The following is a 25820-nucleotide window of genomic DNA, read 5'->3' on the forward strand; positions in this document are numbered from 1 at the left end:
CCACAGTGGTGGTGCAGCCAATTTTGTCGCTGCCATAATGTCTCAAATCAGTACTACATATGGTGGGGTAGTTATTTTTCTGCTAAGTGTCAGCTCTGCAACTCACATGTGCAATTTCCATAACAAGCCCATCCTGAAATGGTTCCTGTTCTAATTTTGGCATACGTTTTTATTTGAACCCTAATCTAATTTTAGCTTTGCACTGAAGAAAAACAAACAAAACAAAACAAAAAAAAACCAACAGATGTACCTTCAATAGGACTATAACTTAGGAGTTTTTTGATGCTTTTCTGAATTCTGAATTTTTCTGAATTATGAATTTTTCTGAAATTCTGAATGCAGATGAATTTTGAGAGAAATGAATAGGAGAGAAGAAATAAAGGAAATTAATAAACAAGTGTGTCCAAAAATGAGGCTGACAAAATACTGAAATACAGATGGTATTCTAATATAAAACCAAATTTGCAGAGAAAACTCAAGCGAAGACAAACAGCTGGAAAGTAATCTTTTTTTTTTTTTTTTTGGACACATAATATCCACTCTGTGCCAACACATTAGTTTCCTTTAAACTCAGACCTTTAGAAATTAAAATATACAGAAATTATGTGAATTACATATGCAAAGAGGAAGAAAACATTTATAAATATATTAATAAGTCAAACTTCCATATTTCAAGTAGGCAACGATATGAAAGCAGATAGCTTACTGCAATGGAAATCGTATGTTTATAAACATGTAACTTGTTTTGCAGTACCTCAGCTACTCCTGTATTTTCATGCCAAGAGTTAACCTGTAATCATTTTCAGCAACCTGGGAAACCACGTCTTCAAAAAAACCCAAAACAAAACAAAAAACAAACAAACACAGAAAACTTCACTAGAAACGATAATTCTTGAAAAGGAGAACAGAATCCCAACGCTGCACTAGTTTTCTGTATCTCTGATGGCAAAACAACAGAAAACTGTTCTTCAATAATAGTTTTTCTTAGTATTAAATTAGATTTGATAGCAACTATTAATATTAATAATATTAACATCATGGATCAAAAATAGCAAATTAAGCATGTATCTAGAATTAAATACATTGCAGTAATCTAGAGTTCACTGATGTAAAAGTAATAAACTGTACAATTTTAAATGAGTGAGGAAATAAGGAAAGACAAGGAGAAAATCCAGCATCTTTGGTATAATTCATGTTTCTTTAAAAGTCTTCTTAACCTGGAACGTAAAGCCAAATAATTTTACTGCTTGGAACATCAAAAATGAGAGAGGGATTACAATCACTTTTATTGCAAATAAGGACTGGAGTGGTTCTGTAAACCTGATTGAATTTTTCTTGGTTGCATTGATTACATTTGAAAAATCTTTACTGCAAATACTCAGTTTATTTAGCTGGAGGAAAAGTAAAGCACAAGAAGAATAATATATAGTTTGGATTAATCATTTAGTCTGAGAAGACTAATGGGATCTATGAGGCTACATGAATTTACTGCAAAATACTCATGCTCACAAAGAAGTTTTCCAACACAATTACAAATCAAAGTAAAAGCTGTCAGATTTGCTATTAGCAACGAAGCTGCAAGAAACATATGTTTGGGAATCTGAATATTTGGTGAAATTTGAATATTAGTATCTGCAGTTTGAATTGAAGAAGTGGACAAATTAACAGGTAGTCATATACTGTGTGATATTATTGATTCTTGTTCCCTTTTTGTTTCATATCTATACTGAATACAGAGTTTATGTGAGGACAGAAACCTCTTGTCCTGTCACGATAGAACAAGGGAAATTATTTCAAAATAAAGGAGAGATTTACACTGGATATAAGAGTAAAAGGTGTTTTGTTTTCTTTGTCATAAGGGTCATGAAACAGTAGAACAGGTTGCCCAGGGAGGCGGTGGATGCCTCCTCCCTGGAGACAACCAAGGTCAGGCTGGAGAGGGTTCTGAGCAACCTGATCTAGTTGTAGGTGTCTCTTTCCATTGCAGGGGAGTTTGACTACATGATCTTTAAGGACCCCTTCCAACTAAAACAATTCTATCGTTCTATGAACTTTTTCTGTCTGTGCCCTCTCCCACATTCTTTCAGCTTTGATCTCACAAATCACAGCAGCCTTCAGTGGTGTTTCAACCAAGCTAAGGGTGCACTAGAAAAAGGATGAGTGTCATGGTTTTACGACTTTTTGTTATCAGTATTCCCCATCATAACATCATGTTGTACATTGGGAGTTAAAGAGTTAATTAATGCTCCATTTCTGTGGATCACTGATAGTTCCTGGTACATCTGTCTCAGAAGAGAATAAGAACTATGTACCCCAGAGGACTGTGCATTGCTTTGCATTTTTCCTTTTTCTGCTTAGAGGGGAACATAAAAACTGTTCACATGTCATGAAACACAGGCTTTTCCGCTATTGTATTGACCAAGCAGCAGATGGTCCCTAGTTGTCTCACCTTCAGCATTAGCCTTTAATTTTTGGACACTCTCTCATTTTGATTTACTAGCTTCAATTCCAATTACATTCTATTATATTGTGTTATTTTGCATTGCCTATCTACATATATATATCTTATTTAGTAAATTAGTTTTCCTCCTCAGATCGTTGCTACTGTTTTATTTTTAGGCTCATCTCCCCATTTCCCTTTTCCCTTTCCCCCCTCTTGGGGCATGGGCCCATGGGTCCCCTATCCCATTCGTCAGGGAACCGGGCCGAACCTGTCAGGAAACTGCTGACAATGAGGCATACACTCTCATAATCTACCAGATTGTTCTGGAAATATAGAAGAATACACAGAAATAGAACACTTGTAGGAAAAAAATGCATAAAAATATTATGCTTATGCCCATAATATAAATAATGCAGCTTAGAAGGACCTCAAACTGTTATTTGAGGTACCTATAAATATTTGACATTCCATGTGGGTTAGTTATGTACCGAGAAATTCACTTTTCTGCCTTTCAGATGCACTCAGCCCTTTCATACCATTTGAAAAACTGATATCCACGCCTGCCTTCCTTTTCACGTTCTCCTTCCACCAACATCTATTCTTCATAAACAACAGTTTTGTGTGCAAAGTACAAATTTGTGCCCATCATGTGCAAAGTCACTTAGAAGGAGCATGGTCATCGACTGAAGGGCATTTTTATCCCTCACTTCTCCCGATACTTCTCATTCTCATCATTCTGACATTTTACTGCACCAGTGTGTTTGCAGACATCTGGGAGTCAAACACCCACAAGAAAAACAAGAACGCTATGTAATCTTTAACCTCTCTTCAAAATCATAATAACCAGTTTAGTACAGAAGAACATTTCCTTCAGGGTGTATTTAGTAAATATGCTCTCAAACACTAATATGCAACAAGGCAAAGCTAATAATGCTGTCATGTTTACTCATTCACAAATCAATACTAAAGCAAACGGTACTAACTCCTGTGCTGCAGCCTGAGATGCCCATGATGGAATTCAGTGATAAAGCTTCCACAGACTACAGGGATGTGGGGTAAGTCTGCACCCTCTGATGACAAATTCCAGCACTGAATTTTCCTTTCTCTCCTCTTTGTAGTATATGGGCTCTGTGTCCTGTCACTGCTGGCAGTCTATGGGATGAGCACTGGTAACACAAAAATGGTGCATATCGTACAGTAACCATATTTGTTCACCATTTTAGCAATTGTCATTCTAGAGAGATATACCTGAAAACATACAACTGTATTTAAAAAAGACCTAATACAAATCCAGTAGGTTTCTAAAGCAGCTTTATCCCTCCCTACAGAGAAAACTGCAACAACCTCTGAATATGTGTATTTTTAGTACAAAAACTTCTAACAATATGGACATTGCCTGAATTTTAAGTAGTTCAATGTTGCTTGCATTCTCTCTTGTTTTGTCTACTGTTGCACCAAAATGTGCACTTAAAAATTTCTACTAGGGAACAGTTGACTAACTGCATAGTTAAATGATACAGAGGTTACACTTTCCTTATCTGAAGAAAAAAAAAAACATGTCCTTACAGTGACAATACACAGCAGACAGTCAAAGACACCATTTAAAGTGATTTAAAAAAAAAAAAAGAAAAACAACATTGAAAGGTAAGAACAGAGTAAGGGTCATTCAAGTAAGCATGAACTAGATGAAAGAAATGACAAAATGAGCATGAAGAACCAACACAACATCCCCCTGACTTGCAGAAACTTTAAAGAACTCACTGAAGGATACAGGTATGTGACTGCATGGGTAACACAGCTATATGCTCCACAAGTGTAAGTAAAACAAATGAAAAGAAATAGATTCCACTGCCCATTGTGAACACAACCAAGTTTAATTCAAAAGAATAAGAAGAGGATACAAGGAACTCTCAATCATTTTAATAAGAATCTGTGTGGTTCTGATCTCTTACAGGATTGTATTATATTGGCTTCAGGTGGCATTCATAATTAAACTCAATTCATCCAATTAAGGAGGGAAAAAACAATGAAACATGCACAAACAGTTGTAAATCTTTAGCTGCTCATTCCAGGTATGCATCATCCATTGAGTTGGAACAGTTTATACAGAATTGCCAGGTTAAATATACTCGTATAAGGTACTTGCTGAACTTCCTGAATGAGTTGCAAATTAATGAAAAATAAAGAAATTACTATTGTCTATATTTTTCCACCTGAAAATGGTGAAAACAGTACAATTTACTATAAACAAAAAAGTTAATTGTAATTTGAATGGAATTTCATATAAAATATTCACCTTTGTTAATGCTAATGGAACGCATCATGTGGATGACATGGGAAAACAGAGAATCTCTTACATGGAGCCTGATGGTAGCTATGATATTCTCCACATGCGAGCAACCAAAAAGCTGCAGCTTTTCTCCTCCCCCACCTCCCAAAATGCTGCTGAGGGTGAAAAAAAAAAAGTTTCCTTCTTCCACTCCTTCCTTACACTGCTTTAAAACAAAGCCACCACAAGCACTAATTTTTGCATTTAGCCTACCAGTTCAGTAGGAACTGGAAGGAAACTAGTCACCCATTTCACATGACAATTGCATTGCTATCAGAGAGTAATGATTTTCAGTCACTACCAACTTGGCTTGAACCTGTACTACCAGCCCAAAGGTCAACAGCTTTCTAACCAATTATCAATCTCCTGGTCCATCCAGCCCCTTCTATTGTCTTGATTTCCTTTGCAAGATTAATGCTGTTGCCATAGCCTAATCAAATAATCCTCTGGATCTGACATTTACTTTGACATTGCAAATGATTCTTCACAGAGATGAGGCAAGAAAACTATAATAAAATAACTTCTATAAATATCACTTAAAATTAAATATTGACTGTGCAGGATTTATTTTGGAATTGACAAAGAACTCTTGTCACTACATTGAGTTGTGTCTTATGGTATCTTAAGCATCAGATTTACTTAAATCTGAATTTTCAGAAAAGAATTCATGTGGTTTCAAAAATCCAGAGTCCTAAACGTCATACAACGAAGGTATAATCACTTAATATTTATAAAGACTAACTGTAAAACATACAAGGAAGTCATAGCTAGCCTTCTGAAGATCATCTTCTGGACTCCAGACTGCCATTAATCTCCCTTCCTCATAAAGACAATAACTAATAAAAGGAAATGGATTATAGGACTTATCTAGCGTGAAGAGGCAGACAACTTCTGACACTATCCAGCAGCTTCTTCCTACTTCCAGATCCAGAATATCATTGTTCATTTTCATTGTCTTCATTCCCCTTTATACCACATGTATGTTTCTTGACAAATAAGAAGTTCATTTAAATATTCTACTCCAATAGATTTTTATGATGATTTCTAAAAATACCTAGATTATTTCTCTAAATAAATCATCACAGCCTCAAAATATTTTTATGTATTTTACTTTTTTGTGAGCTCAAAAAATACTTATCCTGAATGTATTTTTCAGGAACAACAGGACTGATGAAGAATGCACTATACATAAATTCCTCTGTGAAATTACACCATATGTCTACTTGATTAATAGCTGCAGAAACATAATTTGTCTAAGTGGAAAAATAAATGCGTATTTCTCTACTCTGTCACTATTCCCTTGATGCACATCTCCTAATATACACACATAAGTGCAAATATCTAGATTACCTCTATTTTTTATGCACATATCTAGATTACCTCTATTTTTTAATCTGCTATATTAACAGATCTTTATTAAACATTCTCTTTTAAATCTAGCATATTTACCATTATTTTATTTTGTTGATTCCAGTAATTACAATTGATATGTAGATTTGATAAATATATATAAAAAAAAAGGAAATTAAAAAATTGTCTCTGTTTACCCTGTAGCAGTATTTACACTGAGCACATGTGCTATGTAAAGATTGAATGGCACTAACAGAAATAAAATATAGTGGAACCATCTGTTCTCATTCAGTATCAGACGTTACTGCACTTTTGCTAGTCCTATTATTGTAGGACAGCCAAAACCAGTTGAATTCATAAGGTATTCAATATCAAAAAGAAATACTTTCCACTCCAACATTTGTTTTTACACTAAGAGTAGCAAGCATTTTGAAAATAGGATGACAATGAAATTCCAAACCATGCTCAGAACAATTTAGCAGAAGTTAGAATGATGCAGTAAGAAGTCAGCTTCTGGTTGGGCAGAAAAAGCATCTCTTAAAACAGAGGTTAAACACCATCCACACAAGGGCAACTTGGTGTTGCTTTTTGCGAATTTCTCAGGCCCCAAGATAATTTGTATTACCACACTACAGTTTTGAAAGGAGAAAGAAAAAAACCAAACAAAAACTACTTGCCTTCTTCTGAACACCTGCAAAATAGTGTAAACATTACATTTTGTTTTCATATCCTAGTAGCAATGGGATTTCTTTAATATTAGAGTCAGGATTTTCCACTAGCAATGTATTCATATCTTTCCAAGTGCTCCAAAGTGGACATGCAACCTGCACACTTACAGGACTATGCGTCACACTGCTGTTAAATGAGTCAGCACTGGATGATGCAATACAGATGGAGTCATAGGTAGGAATAAAAAAGAAATACCTAAAATTAATGAATAATATAGCTTTCATAAAATCTTTGGATGTTGATCACTTTGACAGCAAGTCAATCTTGCTAATTAATCAGATATAAAATGTTCAGTATGGTTATAAACACTTGGCATGTCAAGCAACAGAATGAAACTGAATCTATCACACAGAGCTGACACTATAAACTGAAAAAACATCACTCATTCATTCAAAAATATTTTTGTCCCTGTCCTAAAGAAAACCAACAAAATCTTTCTAATAGTACAATTGTTCCTATGTGATGATTTAGAGCAATTGTATATAATGACAGAAATTTTCATTTCTTTATAACATAATGTACTAATTTACTTTTCAAACTTCATGGCAAAATTTCTCAGTGACACATATACACCTACATAAAATACTTTCATTGGAAATTGAAAAGTAAAATCACTGTTCATTGTACAAGGGTCATGCCAAAATAATGCCTTCCGTTTTATTAAATTGAGCCACAAAGTCAAAGGCAGATGATGATGGTATGGCAGTAGAGGTTGAACCTTCCTATCAATATCCCATTACATTTTGTTGCTGTGTGGTAGATGGCAGCAGAGGGGCAGTCTGACAAATGGTGTCTGATATGGAAGTGCATAGGAAGCAAAGATCTGTAATTGAATTCTTCCATGAGGAAGATATGGCAGCTATGGACATTCATCAGTGTTTGCTGAATACTTGTGGAGACCAAACACTGGATGGGAGCGCACTGACGTGATAGATTGTGTTTCAGCAGTGCTGATCAGAATGTGAAAGACATGCCATGATCTGAATGACCATGCAGAATTTTACAAATGTGGCATGTAAACTCTTGCTCACCTCTGGAAAAAAAATGTGAATGGTGGTGACTATGCTGAAAAATAGCGTTTTGCCACTGAGAATTTTCTCTAGTTGATCATACTCTTTATATCTGTTGTTGTTTCCGCAGAAATAAATAGGAGGCATTACTTTCAGAGTGACCAATGTATCTGGTTGTCACTTACATCTTATAATTATTTCTTTTTTTTTTTTTCTTTTTTTCCCATCAGTTCTGGAGTGAGAACTGTTCCAGTACTTCCCTGCCAAGCTCATGACAACATTAACAGTGCTTTATTCTCCTATTTACATGCACAGCTTCTTTGGCTACAACTGGTCCTGGGGGTGCTAGGACTTGATTTTGTTTACACCTTTCCCCAGAAGGAACTCCAACTTAAATTTTATGTGGTTGCTGTAAGTACAGTTCCAAAGAGCACAGTATTTTTTTAAGGTTATTTATGAAGACACTTTTGGAGATTAAAAAAATAATAATAATTAAAAAAAAATCACCAGAAACAAGTAAGTGATTTTCTGGCATTATTATCTGGGTATTGTTTGCAGTGTTCCTAAATAATACCTTAATAATACTGACACGCTACTTTGAGTTGGAATTTCAGTACACAGTTGGAACAGTTTCTGAACTACATGTGATTTTTCAAAATGATGCTGTAATTAACAGTAACTAGCTATAGAATCTCAAAGGATTTAGCTTACTGCCTGTCTGGAGAGGCTCAGAGCAGCAGTTTTTTTTTTAACATCATAAAAGTATGAATGAACCACTGTGCTTACCAAGCACAGCAGGAAACCAACTGCAGACAGCATAAATAGCTGATGATAGTGATTTGTAAGTTTTAAAACAAAAACTTCTCTGCTAAAAAATTCTGAAATCATGAATACAAAAAAGGGCATCTCAAACAATGTAAAATTTTGTTAGCAAATATTGACAGTTCCGTAGTCTGAAAATTTAATTACTTAGAATGAAATGTGTAACTGAGTTCCATAGCTTGAAATCCCACATTCACAATCAAATCAACTATACAGAGTGACAAAAATTCTATGCAGTTATTCCTACAAGATGATTGGATTTGGAAGCCATTGAGCAGTGGAATGAAGTAGAATAGGACAAATATTCTCTGGAAGACCTGAGAAAGTAGTCAAAGTCCATCCAACTGTGATGCTAAGAGCCACAACTTCACAATTTTAGCAGAGATGGAATGGGTACAGATCTAAACACAACCTAAGATTCTGTTTGTTTGCCTTCCTCCTCAAACTGTATTACAAATATTAAGGCAATTAAGAGCTTTCTACTGATATTCTGTATAAGGTTAAATTTTCTCTAGATGGCTTTTTCATATTGAAACATATTAACAAAGATAACTGGAAAACCCTACCAGCTTGAAATTCCATTTCACCAAAAAATTATCTGAATTTTCAACAACACAGAAAAGTATATTTTTCATTCTTCTCCTTCTTGAAAATGAAGAATTCAAGTGTTATACATATTAAAGACTATCATTTATACCAACATTAACATAACTAAGCAGCCAGAAACTGTTCAGTAATATGAAAGCTTTGCTCAGAATTTTACAGAATTTTTTTATTAATCTCAACTATAAAAGATGTTACTTCTTCCTCATAAATTTACCACTTTAATCCAGCTTGTTAATTGAGCTCTATCTTTCAACTGCATTAATATGCTTTATACCTTTTTACATGCAACTCTTAACACGTAAAATCATCCAAATCTTGGAAAAAAGTTAACAATGTTTTTATATACCTGCCTATAAAACAATTTTCCCAGAGTGAGATTAGAAAATATGGAAAAAAAAAAAACCATAACAATAGCACATCACCTTGTTATTGTCAACTCAAGGGCACACCTGGAGATTCAGATGGTTGGGAAAAAGTCCACAGCTGTGGTAAGTGCTGTGTCCTATTAGAATTTCATGACAAGCATAGCAGTAGTTTTACATATGAATATACCCTCTGCAGAGCATGAAAACTTTATGATTCACTTAACTACCCAACACTGGAGGAACACGCTATGCATAAGGGAGCAAAAAAATAAAAAAATAAAAAATAAAAAACAGAGCCTGGAGCAGAGGTAATGTTCTTGCTGCTCACCAGAGTAAGAACCACAGCTCTTTTATGTCTGCAGCAAGTCACTGAGATGAGACTAATTCAGCTTAATTCAGCTGGAATAGAGGAACAAATAAACAAAGCACACTCCTCTCTGTATTTTCCTACTTCACTGAAGCAAGCATCTCTGCTAGTAATATTGCAGGCTGAGTCTGGGAAGTCAAACTGAAGTGTTTAATGAGACACTAGGCAAGCCTTCCTGTTCTATTAAAAACAGAGCTGCCACTGAGTTTCCTTTAGGCTCTGAGCAAGGCACACAGTAGCAATTCTTGCAGCATCCTTGAGGGGGGGGAGAAAGGGGTGATGATTTTGTTTTCTGTAGTATGGGTCTGAGACAGAAGCAAGAATTTGAGAATAACCCTGTTTCTCATTCCTTTCTCTTCTCTCAGCTTCACAATGCCAAATCAAATCTCTACCCATAAGGGGATTAACAGTGTCTTTCTCAAACAGACTGGCAACCATTCCCTGATGATTAATAACATCACCAGTTAGGAGCAGGTGTATTTTGGCCAATTGTGAGCAGACCATTGTTAACTATCTAGGAAGGAAGTTTATGTTTCTAGACTATTCTAAACTATCAAGGATTTAATCTGGATATCACCATAAATCTTTTCCACGTAACTCAAACATTTTTAACCAATTTTTCTCATGTATTACTTCAGGACATTAGTAAGAACAAGAAGGTTCCTGGTCAGCAGCTGGGCAGTATTTGGAGCAATGAGTGCAAGCTAGCAGAAAGAGCAAAGAATTTGCACACACAATCAGATTAAATCAGATTATCCTGCTGAAATTTCAACTTCAGAATCCGTTATGCACAACCTAAACATCAGCTACACAGCAGACTAACGTCAAATTTTGCCATCAGTAATGGGTTTAAATGGCTTTTATTAGTATTTATGACTTACCACTGGAGTTTTCTTCAGCCCGTATCTTCACGATGACACACAAAAGATCCCAAAAAGAACCATTCCTGAGGACTTCCTTGATAAATACTGACAAAGACTACCCAAAATAGCAATGTGCTTTTGGAACATAAAAATGTGTGTATATGGGAGCAGAAGGGCTGAATAAGGAACTTAAATGTTCATAACAAACATAGAATAAAAAAAAAAAGAATAAAGGAAAGAATAGAAAAGAAAGTGTCCAGGGGCTGCAAACAAAATCTGTTGGAAAGCTCCCAAAGCTTAGTACCAGCTGCACAACCAGGTGGGAGTTTTTGTTGCATGACAGAGAAAACTGTCAATCTAATAGCACTGTTTTTGTACCACATGAAGTGAAATTTTGGAAGTGTTAGTAGGTAAGTTAGCAGTAATTAATCCTTGTGTCAGGAAAAGCTTTAGCTGGAGGCTTTGTTAGTGACAGGTAAAAACCTCTTCTTGGAGCCTATAAAAATCAAGCAGCTACCTAATTCCTCAAGTATTTATGAAGATGGTTAATGGGTGTAGGTTTTGGGGATTTTTTTTTTTTTTAATTATTATTCTCTTAGCAAACACAATGTAATTTTTGGAGTCAGCACAACTAATACATGAAAAAGGAGTAAGAAATACGTTTAAATAATGACCTCACAATTTTAAACATTTGATATAAAAGTGATCAATATGACAAAGTTTTGTACACTGATAGTTTGATTAGTTAGTTTTTTATCTTTGAGCACATAAAACATGGACATTACAAAATTTCTATTTTAAACATGGATTTGGATTAAAGCCCTTCACATTAGTAAGAAATCCTTCTATATTACACACTTTTCCATACACACAACTTATTAAAAAACACTTAATATCATAAAACATTCACTTGTGTTGTACCACATCTTTGCATCTTTGGCTCAGAATATATACATCTTTAAAATTATTACTATGAGTGTCATAGACAAACACAAGCAAAAACACTTGTTTCTGAACTAAATTCATTACTCTAGGAGGAACTGAGATAGAATTTTTTTGTTTGTTTGTTCAACTTTGATATTAATTATTCTTAAGGGAAAGATCACTTAGAAAAAAAATAGTTATTTAATTATTGCTATGATGCAAGTTTAAGACAAATACAAATTAAAAAGGAAAACCAATTATATCAATTCTGTGGCTGTTTCCTTATTTAAAAGTAGTAGTAGCATGGAACACAAGTTGAAGGTTGGGAACTAGTAGTATGATTATTCAATCACCAGAACATACTTTATTCTTACTGAAGGAGATATACTGCTCATAGAAATACATTACATACATACATTTCTAAACTTCTTCACATTCAAAAAGATGTATTCCCTAATTATTAATGGAAGAATGATTATTTAGTAATGTATAATAAAACAAAGATAGGATTTCAGATGTAGTTGTCCAAGTAAGCTTAAAGTTTTAAATTAAGTTAAAAAAAGAGAGGGAGCAGCACAACATGGTGTCTTACATTGGTATTCTGAAGGAAAGTACTACTGACAGGATGATAAGAGAGCTATCATAGTTAAAGGCCAAGAGGGTAAATTAAAACTGGTATAATAGTTGGCTGTACATTTTTACAAGCCAAATAACATGATACTTGAGACTAGCATCTGTATTGACAATGCATTTTTAAAAGCCTGATGTTTTGATCACACTGAGCAGTCCTCAAACCTGCACTACACAAGTGGGACAGCACAAATCACATCTACAGATTAGTTTCTGAAGGTTTTTCTTTGTGACAGAAGCCCATGACGTTTAGTCACGGGATAAAAATTTTTAGAGAAAGTTTTAATGGTTATTTTAATGAGAGCATCTCAGTGACCTTCTCCCATTTACTTTCTCTCTTAATGATTGGCTTCCTTAAAATTTGATTAGCTGTCTTTGCTACCTAAACGAATAAAATATGGCTACCATAACTGGATTTGGTAGGTAGTAAAGCCTACTATCAGCAGGGGGTTGGAACTAGATGATCGTCACAGTACCTTCCAACTTAAGCCATTCTGTAATTCCATGAACAGTCTGGTGAGAATTATTCTTTCTTTCTTTGATAATAAGAAAAAAAATAAACAATTATATAAGTAACATAATTATGAAATTTGGGAAAACAGCTAACACCCATGGACTGTATATTGAAAATTAAATATTACACAATTAATAAGTGTAGTTTTTGCTCTCAGCAAGAGCAAGAGAAATAAGATTATGAGCCAAGTGCTTCTTTGTGTACACTCAATATTTTAGTTTTCTCAATGAAGTTAACAAGGATCACAGTGAGAAAAGTGTCTACACAATACATGGACATTTCACTTCTAAAGACCTGTCAATGGTTTACTATGAATCTATGAATCTACAGGCTGGTTCAGCCTTGTTCAATGACGACTGGGGAGGGGGACCCATAGAAACATGCCTCAGGAAGGGGGAGAGGAAAAAGGAAAAGGGAGATGGGCCTAAAAACAAAACAGCGGCAACAATCTGAGAAGGAAATCTAATTTACTAAATAAGACATTGGAATGCAAAATAACACAATATAATACAACATAATTGGAATCGAAGATAATAAATCAAATAAAATGAGAGAGAGTGTGTCTGAGAACCAAAGGCCTTACACTAAACGCTGAAGGTAAGACAGCAGTGAGCACCCACTGCTGGGTTGATCTGAAAAGGAAGAGCCTGTGTCTCATGTCATGTGAACAGTTTTTATCTTTCCCTCTGAGAGGAAAACAGAAAAATGCAAAGCAATGCAAAGTGCTCTGGGGAACTTAGTTCCTATTCTCTTCTGAGACACAATTATCCAGAGCTATCAATGATCCACAGAGCTGGATCATTAACTCTGTAACTCTCAATGCACTACATGATGTTATGATGTGGAATACCAATAACAAAAATCATAAAACATGGCAAGACCAAATGACAGTAAGAGTGAAAATGAAAGTCTCCCTATGACACTTAAGTCTCAGATTAATTTCAACTGTGGATGAAATATGATTGAAACTTCTGGGGTTTTACTATGATTAAGGACAGCTTGTTTCATGTTTAAAAGGATAACCTCCTGCTATCACATAAGTCAGAAGCTGACCCCAAAATTATAGTGGTAAGTTTCATAATAAAGAAAGTGAAAAAAATAAATCAATTTCAAAATAGATTTTAAAAAACATTCAAAGTAAAGAGTTAAAGTAAATTTTGTTTTCTTGTGAAAGACAATTACCTCTTTAGACAGAAAACATTTGTTTACTTTATGATCCCAGTATACGGCACTGTGTAAGAAGATTACCTGCCACTATTCTCCAGAGATGCACTGAGAAATCTGTTATGAACACAGACAGAGAAAACATTCTGTTTCTCTCTCCACAGTCTATAACAGAGTCCAACTGGTAAATAAGGAATAGTGGGAGCGTAAAAATAAGACTAACACACGTATACACACTTGTAATTATGATAAAATTTTGAGATATATATGCATAATGGAGAGAGAACACTTTAACAATCTGGACTAAATTTGAATTACAATCCTTGAAATGAATCAAAGATAAAAGAACTCCGATAAGAAAAGAACTGCACAAATTTCTTCTACACTTGTGCCACCTACTGGATATTTCTGAAAGCCACTACAAGAAAGTGCATTCAGTTTGCTGGCAGAACTCCAGAAGCAAGATTTTTATTTATTTATTTTAAAGGTACTCTTTGAGAACTTCAAAAGTGAGAGCTAATAATGCATCTGGATGTTTAAGTCCTGAGAAACTGCTAAATTCACAGTGCAAGATTTATCAAACTCCCTAGAAGAACTTTTCCAATCCACCTGAGTCAGATTTCTTAGGAAGTTTTGCTGAAATCTGTAAACTGTAGAACTGAACTTGTACTGACAAGGATGTTCAAAGCAACAGTAGTAAAATTTCATACATGAGCCTGAGTTTCTGTCCCTATGAACAAAAATGCATGGTTAAAACATCATCTTTGACTTCTCTATGAATCTAGTCTGGCTGGATGTGGGTTTCTTTTTGTGAGTAATGTAACAAAATCTTATTGTTATCAAAGCACACTGCCTCAAAAAAAAAAAAAAAAAAAAAAAAAAAACCACAAAACCATCAACTTTTTAATTTGAAAAATAAAATAAAATTTGAGATTTTAAAATGGTAAATTAATACTTTTTTTGTTGCCTATGACACTGACACATTCATTATACCAGATGACACAGAATTCCAGGTTCGACAACATAAAGAAGCATCCCTCTGCACTGAAATGTAACACTTAATGCTCTTCTCCCACAGTCCAGTCTTTTAAGGCATTAGACTACATTTTAATATCACTGTACTAGAAGTACTAGAAAAATTTTGATAATAAAGTAGCTCAGTGTAAATTTATGCTGCCATTGTGGGAATTTTTGAGATGATCAAAGGGATTTGAACATTGGACTACATGTGTCCCAACTACTCTTACCCAAAAATACTATCTGAAAAAGGAATAGAAAAAATGAAAAAAAAAACCCAAAAAACAAAAGAACAACTCAGATGTTTTAAAGCTTGGAACATCGCAGAGTATTATGTTTTCAGGAATCAATTGAAATATTTTTTAAATTTTTCAGTTTATTTGAGTGGCATCTTTATAAAAGTAAGTCCTTGCCAAACTGAAGTTCATTACACCAATTTATCGTTATCAAACTTTGGATCCGTATACTCATACATAGTGCTTTAAATAAAGACATGAGCTTAAGAATTTTTGGTGTTCATCTTAAGTAAATGTTCTGTTAATTATACCGAGTAACCCAAATTAACAATGATGAGGGAATCGTTAAAAAAAAAAAGTAACTGCTTTTCTGTCACTGAACCCTAAAATAAATCCTATGACTAGATGCCACAAGGGTGGACAGCTACATTATGTATACCACACACCGATAGTCAGAGGCTTGCAGAGCATGTCCAGGATTTTATGCCTCTGTACAGTGTTTTGTTAGTGTAATGTACTATTTGAGTGATTAATATTACTGTGGACTATATATGCTTTCCTAAACTGCATTTGACACTGAGAATTTTGATAGAGTAGAAAATGATAACTCATATCAGAATCAGTTAAGAACACTGGGCTTTTATCTTTTTATTCTGCATGATCTTACTGCTCTCATATTCATCCAAGTGCTGGTACTTCCTCAATGCCATACTGCTGTGCTGGTTCAGTTCTGCTGCTGAGTACTCATCAGCAATTCTTTCTGTAACTTGGTTAGGAGCATATTGGAGGGTGGAATTTCCATAATAGTGAGATCCAGTTCACCTTTCAGTTACTGTTTATACGTTCATAAAAATATATATATATATATATGCATGTATATATATGTATATGTATCTGCAAGATAAGTTATTTACCTAGCAAGGGAAATTTAATTTTAAATCTCTGAAACTTAAGAAACTCACATTCTATCATGGCTCTGTATAGCTTCAGACTCAGGCATCTACATAGTTAATTTCCTTACATGATCTACATGCAGAAATCAGAGTCAGGACACGTGAGCATGGAATTATTTTTGTATTACTCAGCACAGCCACCTAGAATGTGGAAACAAAATACTAATGTGTAAAAGAATTTTGCACAAATTAAGTCACCAGTATTTCATTCATTTCTCTCCTGCAATCACATGCCTGACTTAATTTCATGTTCTTGTCTTCTCTGCATGCGTACTTGCAAACATCCCCCAAAGTAATAAATAATAGGCTGCAGCAACAGAATTTTAAACTTTAGTTAATACAGTTTACAGTAGTGCTTATGTTGTAATAATTACTACCTTAACTAACTTTGCTCATAGCGAGGCCCTAGATGAGAATTAGGTTGAATTTCCTGTGGCTCAGCAATGCTGCAACTGTGGCAGTTGAAGATATCTTACATAACCTCACTGCTTTTCCAACCCTTGCAGCCAACCAAGTTAACCAGCAAAGGCCTAAACCCATACTAATAGAATGACATATTACATGGGCCCATAACTACTTGTATCAAATATAATATATACAGTAGATCTCATGCATATCTCCAGCTGAATGTCCAACAACATTAAAATTGTTTTCCCCTTCCAATGTTCAGATGGAATATGCAGAATTATTCCAGCTGGAGGGGACCTATAAAGTTGAATGGCTGTATTACTTTAGGGTAGTCCCTAAGTTAAAATATATCATTGACCATGCTATCCAGATGCATCTTAAATATGGATAGCCAAGGAGCTGTCTAGGAAGGCTGTTCTAGTGGCTGTGTTTGGTCACCCTCACGGTAAAGACATTTTTCTTCATGTCAAGTCTAAGCATCACCTGGCAGCTTTGTGCTATTCCCTTTTTGTCTTTGGTGACCAGGAGCAGAGCCTAGCATCTCCCTCTGCTTTCCTTCCTCAGGGGGCAGCCAGATCAACTCTCAGCCTTTTCTTGGACAACCCAAGTACCCTCAGGCCTCCCCCTACAGGTCATATCTTCCAGTCCCGCTACCAGCTTTTGTGCTCTTCTACAGATGTTTTTCCTTCTCTGCACATTTTTAATGACCTTAATAGTCTTGCTGGAGACCAGAACTTCACACAGTATTCAAAGTGAGGCAGCCCAGTGTAACATGCCTGTTTATCTCCCAATTGGATTATTTGCCCAGAAGGATTCCATGGGAGACAATGTCCCAAGAAAATACAGAAACAAGTAATGAATGCAGACAACAGAAAAAACTTGCTTATTACTATACTTTCCTCTGAAGGAAAGGATTGTACTCTAATCTAGTTTCAAAATCCTATTTTCACAGGATATGCAGCATTAAAATATTCTACCTTGAACATATATATTCTGGATAGTACAATTTCAATGAATTATGAGGAGGACACTTAATCTGTGGTCAAAGAATACTGTCAGGTCATAAAGCATCAGAAGGTAGGCTGTACTTACCATAAAAATTGAGTGAAAGAACATGCACACATCTGCTAGATATTTGCCAGTGCATGCCAGCAGGTATAATTAGAGTCCATTACCTGGTACTCTGACCACATACATTAAAAATAGAAAATATACTTAAATACAATGTGTGTTGCTGAAAAAAAAAAAATCCTATGAGGCCAAAAACATTTGTCTTTACATATATAGCACAAGCTTTTATAAGAAAGATGCTCTGATTAATATTTATGAAGATGTTAACCTAAACGCTTTCTCCTATAATAACAGTGTGATGTTTCTCTCAGCATTTCCTTTTGTTCCTGAAGGACATTAAAGTGTGAGACACAACTCCACATTCCAACACAAGAGGCTTGCCAGAAAGGATAAGTCATGCCTAGTCACTTAGAGGTGAAAATACACTTTAGAAGCTTTTGAAAGCCATGACAAACAACAAATCTTCAGACACAGTTGTCTGTTATCTGTTTTAAGTGTTGAGACTGTATTTCACATTTCTTTAGTTGTTCATAAGCTATTCAATTTACTTTTGAAAGAGTATGAGTGTACAAGAGGCGCAACGTTGATTTTGTGGTGCGTCGGGAGAGAACTTCTGATGGGCTAAGAGAGCACTGTTAGAGCAGGAGAAGCTGCTCAGTTGGAAGTGCGTGACAAAGTAGACTGAGACAGTCAATCCACACAGAAGGAGCCCGCAGAAGTGATGCAGGCTGCAAGACTGAGCAGGAGCGGATGTACAGCCAAGTTTTATGAGGTGGCAGACAAAGTCATTCTCCTAAGCATCAAGACCTAGATGTATAAGGTTTGCAGAATCTGAGGATATAATTCAAAAGCACTGGGGTAAGCAAGGCCATGCTGGAAAAAAGTCTACAAAGATAGAATGAGAAAGGACAGAAACTGATGCCGGCTCCTTCCATTTCCAGCTTTCACAATTTGAATTTTGTTTGAACAACTACATCTTGCTCTAGTTGATGTCTCATTAAGCCTCAGTTAGGAGTTTGTATTCACAGTGTATTTATTTTAGCAAAAAGGTGCAGGTAAAAGTACCCCAAGGTCCTGACTGTTCAGGACTATGCCACTGATATTATACATAGCAGCAATTAATCTGATAAAAGTCATAGATACAGAAAAGTAAATATTTTGTTTATCTCTTACATCTTCATGCAACAAACCAACTCCACAGTACTGCTACTAATACAAGAATTGCAAGGTGAATCCACCTGAATTTCACCAGTGTTTAGGTGCCATATAATTTCTTCATATAAATAGGAATACGTAAAGTACTATTTTTTTTTAATTAATGATAAAGAAAAGGAAATACTGATATTTTGAAAAGTCATATTTTAATACAATCACATTCCTGAGAGGAAATAAAATTCAAAGGATACTCTGAAAGTAATGCCTCCTGTGTTATTATGCTGGCCCAAGATGTCAGAGGCAGATATTGGTAGTATGGAAGCAGAAGCTGAACCTTCCCACTCATGTCCTGTTAAATTTTGCTGCCATGTCACTGATGGCAACAGAGCGGCACTCTGACAAAATGTTGTCTACACAGAAGTGAGTATGAAGCAAAGGTGTGTCACTGAATTTCTCCACAAGGAAAAAATTGCACCCACTGACATTCATCTATGCTCGCTGAACAGTGGTGGAAACCAAACAGTAAATGTGAGCAGTGGGGTTGTGGGTGGTACTTTTCTGAAGCAACAACAGTGACGAGAAAGACAAGCCATGTTCTGGACAGCCATGCACAGCTCACATCTCAAAAATGAAGAGCATCTTGATCAGCTCATCCACACAAATTGTCTAATAGTTGAAAAGAACAGTGCTTTGTAGCTGAAAATTTGTGTTTCAGTGTTATTGTGCTTTTTGTATCTGTTGTAGTTTCCATGGAAATAAATAGTAAGCATTACTTTTGGAACAATATTTTAACATATTTCCTATGGTCAACTAAGACAGAAGTGATCAATAAGAACCCGAGCTTTTAACTCTCACAGTCCTTCCAGATTCCTTTTAATGATTCTCCTTTCACATGGACAACCACAAGCATCAAAAGGTATCTCTCAGATATTTTCCTACAGGATGCAAAGGCCATGTCTATGTTACCAGAATAATCTCTCAGGGATCCCAGGTTTGAGTAGCAGATGCTGTTCAGCACCAGTAGCTTGCTGGGTGCAGAGGACAAAGCTATGTACCACTGCAGGAAGCGTGGTACTCTAGATGTTGAGGTATGAAAGGCATGGAAAGTATGAGAAAACACCAAGAACAGGGACAGGTTACTGTAAGTTCTCAAACAGGCTTTCTAGAGGAAGCACTAATGAGACTTTCCTATAATATGAGACTAAAGTTTATTGTTGCAAATAGACTATTAAGGGAATTTTGTATTCAGATTGACATTATATTTAGGCTATTTCTAAAATTCTGGCTATATATATTTAGACCTATGGTGTATTCCTTTTGCATACAATAACATTTTGAATGCAAATGATGAACTTTCAGTGATTTCATTGTCCTGTGAGCTTTCACTTAAGTCATAGGTTCATAAGGTTGGAAAGGACCTACAAGATCATCTAGTCCAACCATCCTCCTATCACTATCCCTACCCAACTACTAAATCAAATCCCTTAGCACCTCATCTAAACGCTTCTTGAACAGCGCTAGGGATGGTGCCTCAACCACCTCCCTAGGCAGGCCATTCCAGTGCCTGACCACTCTTTCAGAAAAGAAATGCTTCCTCAGGTCTAATCTAAATCTTCCCTGGCGCAACTTGTGGCCATTCCCTCTCGTCCTGTCATTATTTATCAGGGAGAAGAGGCCCACCCCCTCCTCACCACAACCCCCCTTCAGGAAGTGGTAGAGTGCAATAAGGTCTCCTCTGAGCCTCCTCTTCTCCAGACTAAACAATCCCAGCTCCCTCAGCCGCTCCTCATAGTCACAAGTATCAATTCTACTGTACTTCCACAGTCTGAAGTAGATAGTGAAACTATCTTTCAGTTCTTACATTTCAATCTTTTTACTCTTCTGCCTACACAGTCTGTCAAAAAACAACTTGCCAATACCGTCTATTTCCTAAAATCAGACTCTAAGACAAATAACAGATAAGTTCTAACTCCATATTTGCGGAATTGAACATGAATTTCTTTTTCACTATTTCATTCATTGCCAGAATTAGCAAGTGTTAATTTTAAAAAGTCAATAAAGATTACAAAACATGGATGAATGCAATTGGCGCTTCCTTTGGGGGCTCCTGGCCAGTAGATCATTGAACTAGACAAATTATGAACTTTGAAAATCACTGACAGTCACTTAAATACCAATATTTTTCATGGCTTTATAGTCCTAACAGTAAACTTTATAAGAAATTCACTACATTATGGTTGAATAAATGTTTTGTGAACTGAGTATCTTACTGAGTTTCTACCAGCTGCAGAGCAGGAAATACTCTACTAAGTTAGACGTATATTACACTGTCATTCAAATTTGTCAGCTACAGTATACTTCCTTTCTTTTAGTAATAAATCTCATCACAGATTGAATAAAACATGAAGAATCAATGAAATATTTATCAAGGAAAATAGGGAATAAAGAGAATAAAATGTCAAGAAAATATCCAAGAACATTAGAAAAACAACTTGAGGAGAAAAAGAAAGTTAATTGTGCCCTTCACCCCACAGTTAGATTAATTTATAAATGAATTCTAAGGAGGGAGGAAAACTGCTGCAGAGCTGAATGAGTGAGAGAACAAAAGTCTTGAGGAGCAACAGGAAAAGATGATGATACATAAAAGCATCATATCAAGTGCAGCTTTGGCAAGTGGCAACAGACAATCATTAGCTGAGAGGATAAGCTGGGGATTATGTGAAATAAATTGATGCTCTCATCTTAGTTTTCAGTGATTCCTGCTAAAATGACGTACACCAGGACAGGTACTGCCTCAATGCAGAAAGAACTCATCCATCTCTGGATTATACTTGAGGCACTTTTTTGTAATGAAGTGAAGGAGCTTAAGTCTTTCCTAAGAACATCACTTCAACTGGCAGGAACTGAATGATACAGGAGAAAAAGAGGTCAAGCTTGAATATTTCCTTAGGAACTCCCCAGCTCTGGATGATGTTTCAAGAAAGGAAATAAGATGATTCATTACATCATCCCTAGATATTCAATTTTACTTTGCTTATTGACAACGTGCTATGAAGTTGCTGAATGCCTAAGAGGTAGCTATTTCTTAATCATTTCACATTAATTTATCTGCATCAAGAAGTAAGCAAGTGAAGTGAACCAACAATTTTTTCCAGGCAGAATTAGAATTCCAGAAGCATCTAAAACATCTAGTGGTATGAATGTTCTCCTCTAAAATTAATCAGTTTCTGAGGAACTCATAAGAGCTGACAATACGGATGACACTGTTTCTACCATGCACAGGCACGAACTTAAAATTTCTTCAATCTGTCTCCCAAGCAGGGTAAGAGAAAATTCTGACCACCACATGAGAACAGAAACGCCATTAAAAACACTGCCATGAGGAAGGTCTGGATTTCACAGGCAATTTAAGGTGGAATTATGGCAAGAACAGCTGAGCTTCTTCACAAACTAAGGGTGAGAATTGGAAATCTCTTTGGGAGAGGAGCCTGGCAAAGCCAACAAACCATCAGTAAACACTTCAGTTATACCCTATTAGACAGTGATGGCTTTGGTAATGACATCAGAAAGACCAAAATGGGGAACGGATGCAACACATTGTCCTTAGATGGCAAAAAGCAATTAAGGGTGGGTTGGCTTATCTGCAAAGAGATGAAGATGGAAGGGATAAGATAGATTGGCAGTATGGCCAGGTTCTTTTAAGTGGAGTCCAGCAATGGGACAAGGGACACAAACAGAAACCTCCATCTGAATTTAAGGAAAAACTTCCTTCCTTTGAGAGTGAAAGAACACTGAAACAAACTGTCTTCAGAAACTGTTAAGTCTCATTTGCAGCTATACAAAACCTGCATAGACACTTTCCTGTGTAACCTACTGTAGAGAATCTGCTTTAGCAAGGGAGGTTGGCCTATGTGATCTCCAGAGGTTCCTCTAAAATCCTATGATTCAGCAATTAAAATCACTGTACTCCTGTGTATATTGATCTGCTGACAGCCAGCAACATTTGCAATACATGGAAAGTATCTAATATGGAGGGAAGATATCTGGCTCAGGAGGGCATGAAGGAGAGCTCTCACTAAAGCCAAAGCTTGCCACAGGCCACAAAATACTCTGAGCTCCAGTTGGTATTTATCCCCCTTCTGAAAATTTATGTTCACATTGTAATCTACAGTATTTAGCTTCACTTAAACACATCTCACATTCAGATGTTTCATGGTTATATAACTTATCCAGTTCAATATTTATTATTCATCAAACAGACTATAAACAGTCCAAAGAGAGCAGTTATTGAGGCTCTTAATAAAAAGAAGGACTTACGTTTTCATTCTTTAAACTGATTATCTAGCTGTTAAAGTCATTACAATAAATTTACCTTATATAGATTATTGACCTTTTTCATTTCTATTTCATTGATAATCCATTACCATGCATCACAGTAACAAGGCTGCTGATCACACACACACCTCAGAGAGCTCTGCTGCCTTTGCCTGGAGGTAAACAAATGGATGGAGCGAGCCATGGGAATGCACTTCCTACATCAGTTACAGCAGCTATGGTGAATAGAAAGACAAAGCTACTGACCTGGTCAATGCACAACACTCCCAAGAGCACCTATACAAACCAAACCCCAGAGCATCAGGTGCTTACAAGAAGTCTGCTTTAGCCTGTTGCAATGCAACTGGACATACATATGACAAGTTTTACCAGCTTGGAGTTTCAGACAATAAACTAATGACCTGCACTAGTACCTACTATGAACTTGGCAGTTCTAAAACAAAATACACCCTTCCAAGTGGGTCATCTCAAAATGACAGAGCCCACAAATTCTTTTAGAGGAAAGCTGAGTTTCAGGAAGCCAGTAAAGAAATGGCTCATTCCATGCCTGAAAATAATTGCTTCTTCGGCTCTTCTCCCCTCAGCAATACTAAAGTTCTAGAGTTCTTTTATTTGCCAATAACTTGGTTTTAAAGTTTATTTAGGATTGTTTCCCATAGTTTTCATTATCACAGTTGTGCCTTCAAGAATTATACTCAGGCTTTTATATATTTACTCATTTCCTTAAGTTAACATCAAAAATATGAATAGAGAAATTCTTTATTTTTTTCCCCCAAATACAGAGAAATATATGCCATGTAATTTTGATTCAAAAAAATTGGATCACTTTCTAAGAGCCATTATTTTTACAGAATGTTCAAATGAACTAAGTAAAGGAACTGGTCCTACATTTCATATGTGGAAAATGCAATTTTAAGAAAATAATGGAAATAGTTATTGAAGCGATTTTACTGCTGAACAATATCGTTTCATTTCAATGTATATACACTTGATTCTGAAAGTTAGCAAATGCACCTGAGAATAGCTTTTGACACCTAAAATCATTTGATCCTATAGTATACTCCCTCAATATGCTCCATACCATATTCACACAATTTACATAAGAGGAAAGTAAATAAAACTGTTTACAGATGTGAACTTCTCACACAGTGCTTTGAATCGGCCTTATCCATATTCTGAAACTCTTACTACTGACAGTCATAAAAACTATAACAGTTGGAGCAATATTCTGCAACCTCCTCATTTCACTTTTGGAGTACCACACAGTGCTATGTAGGAAAGTGACGAGTTCTCTACATCTCTGCTACACAGATTAAGTAGCAAATTGAAAGTACACGTTCTAAGTAAATTTACCTTTCCAGTCCCCAGTTATGATTTCCAGTATTTTATATTTTGTTTTTGTATGACAGAATCATATTCATTTTACACTAATCTTATACATATGAAAAAAATATTACTAATACATCCACTGTACATCTACGAAACAGAAGGTAGAAAATAAAAAACTCATTGCTGAAATCCAAATCTACTCGCTCTAGATAAAAGTTCACCAAGACAAAAACTACCACTGAAGCAATCTTCCTGAAGCTATAAGCATATGCTACTTATTATTTAATAATATTTACACATCACCACATTTTATTAGAAAAAATGTTATGGCACAGACTGATTCAGTTGATAAATTTTATCCCTAAAAGTTACAATATAGGAAGCAGTGATTAGTCTTTAGTTACGGAAGTTATCACAGATGATGCTCCTGTTTACAGTTGTATCATTACATTTTTTCTTCCTTCAAGAAAAACCCAGTCTATTATTTTGAAATATATCAAAATATATTTTGATAAAGCAGTTCAGTATATGATAATTATTTGTTGTAGGGTGAATACCCTGAAAGAATAGTACCCACACAAAATAATGAAGGCAGACAGTATATTTTTATGCCATCTGGATAAGCCACACAAAGACAACCAGTAAATAAGGAAAGGCTCACCTGTCACTGACAGTAGAGGCTCACCTGGAACACCACAAGGGAGGGAATTCCAACAAGAGATCCTTCTCCAGTGGTGGTCAGCCCTTAAATGGGAGAGGTGAAGCCAATCTGCATGGCCAGATGTTTATATACATCCACTCCTCTATGAATGCATGCTCACACTCTCTACTGGTTGGAATTCAAGCAGGGAGATGTGGTAGCTTTGCTGCTCCCAGGCTGTGGATGTCAGGCCCCATAACACCTGGGTTTCTAAGAAAAGCAAAATTGTGCAAGATTCCAATGACATACACACTGTGCATGGGATGTTAAGGTGCACAATTCCACGTAATTGGTTTGTGACTCTTATAACAAGTGTCTTGTATCTGCATCTGATTTGCAGGCCTTATGGGCTGCAGTCAATGTAATTCTCAGACATCAGCTAAAATAAAAGAGTGGAAGACATTCCAGACAGCCTACGAATGAAGTGGTATCTCCATCACTCCCCTGCCATAGCACAAATACTATCTAAATCACTCCAAAAGTAATGCTTCTTATTTGGT

Source organism: Cyrtonyx montezumae, unplaced genomic scaffold (assembly GCF_038088225.1).
Source record: "Cyrtonyx montezumae isolate F1298 unplaced genomic scaffold, pur_monq_1.0 scaffold_8, whole genome shotgun sequence".
Lineage (NCBI taxonomy): Eukaryota > Metazoa > Chordata > Aves > Galliformes > Odontophoridae > Cyrtonyx > Cyrtonyx montezumae.